Consider the following 4,285-nt stretch of genomic DNA (forward strand, 5'->3'; position numbering starts at 1 on the left):
AGGCAATGTGCAGCTCAGAAATGTAATTGTAATAACACAGCACTCGCAATCGACTCTGCCAGAATATTTATTACTTTCATTTGTTTTCTTTACGCTCACTTAAGTTGTAATGTAGAGTTTCTAATGAACCTATGTCATGGGCTTTTCTAGTTTTCATATCAAAACAAACAAACAAACACAAATATACGTTCAAAACGAGTTAATATTTAGTTCTTGATTTACTAGTACTTTAAGTTTTTCTGTAATGATTATGAATAAGTCTAACCCTGAAATCTCCTGGTCATATTTAACTTTATAAATCTAAGATGATGTTTTGGTGGGAAGAATGAAAAAAATCACCCTTGTTTCTTTCTTTTTACACAGACACTGACAAGTTGTCATCACTCTACATCTCATTCTATGGAGTACAAAAAGGGTAAAGACTACGTAAGGTAATCTCGATTGTCCACTGAGGTGGACATTTATCTTCAGCTCTCCAAACGTAGAATAAAATACATTTATTCAATCACAGCGTCAACAATTCCCCGTTGTTGTTCTCTCTCAATTTTACTTACGCAACTTGCACACAGACCTTCATTGTGGAAAATAGTTTCAGGTTGGCTGCTAGGCTCCCACTCAAAGAACAATGGGAGTTTCTCTACCTCAGGTCTTACCGATAGATGCAAAGGGTGGTGGAGAAGCTGAAGAGAAGTGAAGTACACACGGCTACGGCGGCTTATGCAGAGTGAGGGATAAAGTTTTGCATCTTCAATAGACTTCCCAGACTGGGAAGAGAACATCTGATGCGTGTTGTGGAGTGTAAGGCAAATCATTTGAACTCGTTCTCAGGTGTTGCCTTTTGTTGCAGAAATCGTGCTGCTGATAGATTCTGTAGGTTTACTCAAGTTTATGTCTTTTAAGAAAGAGCAGCAGTCTTAAATAATGACAATGACGTGATAATGTGTCATTGTACACTTTTTCTATTCTTCTGCTATTTATCCATTGATGTCCCACATATTGCAAGGTCTCCATCAAGTCTTTTATGTGGATATTTCTCACATTTACAATGGCTGCATTGAAGTTAAATAAGGAATGAAACTCTGGAAATCATTGGTTTAGATGATTTTACTGAGCCAAACATCACTTAAATACACTTGCAGACAAGTACAAGAGAGTCTGCTAGCTAAGTATTTTCCCACAAAGCTTTACACAAACCACTGTGTTAGTGCAGTTTGTTGTCAGTTTGGAAATGCAGTACCTAACCATCTGTTTACACCAAATGCTTAAACTATTTGTAAAAGCTGTTGGATGTTTTATGCCGTCAGGATTATGTTTGGCTCCTTAATTTTCTCCAAATTTATGTTTCTTTGGTTACCCTCCCTAAAACAGATTTATTTTAGCTTGTTTGCTTCTGACTAAAGAAGCTTTGTGTACCTTCATAGTTTCTTAGTTCTTGTTCATTGCTCATTAGTGTATAAGCCAGAATGGATAACACTACTTAAAGTACAATGCTGTGCTTCCAAAGCAAACAAAGGGCATGCATCATTGTTAGAAGCACAGAGACTTAAGGACAAAACAAAGAAATGACAAACCAGTGAAAGAACCCGAGCAAAGACTCTGCAACAGGAGGATCTGACAATTGCTGGAGTGTTTATGTGCAGCGAGGAGTGATTACTGGGTTTGAAAAAGGTGAGGGCGTTGGCATAAAGTAGTGGACAAAGGAGGGAATATAGACAACTGACAAAAAAATAAACACTAGAGAATGTGAAATGCCCTAGAGACGAGGAGATTAGGACACATTTTGGCAACTGCTTATTGTGAAATCAACAAATTGCTTAACTGAGAAGCCTATGTCATGAACTGTCTCATTTCAGACTGGTAATCTCGTTGAATATGTCATTTATATCTTGATGGGGAGTTCTAACAGCAGCGTAAATAGATTCTCTCGTACATTGACAGAAGAGAGTTTAGCAAATTTCCTTACAAACAAGTTGAGTTTGCTTGGCTGTTTTTTTTTTTTACTTCTTGTTTCATTCACATTTGATGTGTTTCTGTGGCAAAGGGGTTTAGATGGGGCTACACTACATATATCACAATAAACAAAAATCCACTTTCAGTAATGCAATCATAAAGGACTGCTTGGGTGCAATATTTGACAGAATAGATCTCAATATATTTTAAATGCACATTTTGAGTGCCATTACTACTTTTAGCCTACTGGATAGATTTCCTCTTCCCTTTGCATTGAGGAAATGGAGACTGCAAATCTACAACTGTAGTAGGCCTCTATAGAAACAGTGAAAGTGGAGTTTGTGGGATTTAGGGCTTTTGGTCAAAATTATTCAAATAACACTATACAAATCTTTTTCCAAGCTCAGATCTTATTACATACTTTTACAGACTTTTCAAGGCCACATAGGAACTCCCTAATGTAGGCACATGTTTGGTTACTGATGGTGCCACCAACATGCTTGCCTGTGACAAAGAACTGAGGCTTCATTACAGTATCTGTGCAGCATGCAAACTCTTATCTGATTGTAAAGACGAGTCTTGGTTTGTGTCTGGATTCTTCAGAAAGGATGCTCATTCTAAGGTTTGTTTTGCTTTGATTAGCCCAGCACTTTATTTTGGAGATCCTCTACAGTTGCGGAATATAACCGAGTTCATTTTCTGTTTTCTGTCCAAGAATTTTTGCAGCAGTCAAAACTGAGGGTAATCTGGAACAACACGCATCAAGTGCTATAGTGTCTGGTGGAGCTCAGACTGCCAGTGACTCTAGAAAACCTTTACCTCCTCTCTCACACCAGGTGTAGTCGTCGTTGTTGGTGAGTGTCCGTCTTGGCTGTTTCCGTTTATCGAAGCCACTGTGGATCTGTTGGAAGCGGATAAATGTTTCCGGCTCTAGGCTGTCCCATTTATAAATTATGTTTCTAAAGGATGCTGAGGTTTCCTTCCTAAACCACCGACATTTTCCAGAGGTAAACACAAATAAAAATAACTAATAAAAACCTCAATATCCCAATGACAAGTACTTGATTTACATAGATGTCGCATATCTATAAAACAGTCACAGTTTGTTATGCTAGTATTTGATACGGCATCATCGTAATTTACTCATTAGTAAACGCATTGTTTCATTATATAGGCATTCTCAGCAGCTGTTAGTCATGCACAACACTGTGCATCAAACGTGACATGATTGAGATTCCAGCTGCCTGTTTTATTCACTTTAGCAATGAGGTGCTTTCCATACAAAAGCCTGAAATAAGGACAGAAAACTACAATAAAACTAAGTAAAAGGAGCAGAGCTGAGAAAAAAAGTCTTAAATTTGAAAGTTACAACCAATCTGTGTTACTTCAAATGATTATACATAAATTATCTAGAAATAGTCTGATTAGCATCCCCTTGCTGATTGTTGGCAAATTTTTATTTTTAAAGGTCATTACTGATGATTTTCCTTCCCGGGGATTGCATTGACACACACCTAAGTCTTTCAGACCAGTAAGCTACTTGAAAATCTGCCTTTCTGGAGGTCTAGTTAATCAGGTGAGGATGTGGTAAATACCACATGTGTTAGGACCAGATTAGCCTGGTAAACATCAACCCATCCTTACAGACGTGCTGGACCCTCAGCTAATGAGAAATTATAATTAGCTGGAGGTGGGACTCTGTTTGAGTTTTAAATGTTGCCCCTACTGCGAAGAGAGAATGAAGAGCCGAACAATGAACAAGACAAATTTAAGAATTAGTGAAGTATTAGGAAACAGCAAATGAATGTCCTACAGCAACCATAGGCAGCCGACTAGAAATTTGACATTCTCATTCACAACTCCCCCTTCTGTTTGCTGATTGGCCAGGAAGAAATGCATCCCGAGAAATCCAGCTCAATGGGACAGACCCCCGACGGAGCACTGAAGGAAGACGAGAAGAACATGTGAATAATAAATCAGAACTCAGTTATCGGGTATCTTTTTTTTCATTAAATACTCTTACGTTACATTCTAACATTTAATGCCCTTACAGCAATCAAGTGCTTTTTATAACAACTGGTCAAATGTCCCGGGTTCTTTTGTGATCTTTTGTGAAACGTTAGAAACATTAAAATGACTTCCATGCAGAAAAAAAACTTGTGGGGAAAATTAAAGCATGTTGACACGTTTTCCACTTGCTGATAGGAGTTGTATATTTTTCTTTTTCTTATATGAAACAGTTGTAGTCAGACTTTGTGGCTGCATGGCCCACATAAATAAAGACAGCGCACTCTGCCTCTCACAGCCCGAGCGGTTGACAGCAGAACAAATGAAA

The 4,285-nt window shown here is 38.1% G+C and overlaps 1 long non-coding RNA gene across 1 annotated transcript; it reads left to right on the forward strand.

The window, feature by feature from the left end:
- The first annotated feature begins 362 nt into the window (after window positions 1-362).
- On the forward strand, window positions 363-3,940 carry LOC103475846 (uncharacterized). The gene is made up of 3 exons (XR_535366.1): window positions 363-431; window positions 2,666-2,804; window positions 3,838-3,940. It is a non-coding gene; the product is annotated as an uncharacterized LOC103475846 (long non-coding RNA).
- Window positions 3,941-4,285: the final 345 nt, after the last annotated feature.

This window comes from Poecilia reticulata, linkage group LG14, assembly GCF_000633615.1.
Source record: "Poecilia reticulata strain Guanapo linkage group LG14, Guppy_female_1.0+MT, whole genome shotgun sequence".
Taxonomy (NCBI): domain Eukaryota; kingdom Metazoa; phylum Chordata; class Actinopteri; order Cyprinodontiformes; family Poeciliidae; genus Poecilia; species Poecilia reticulata.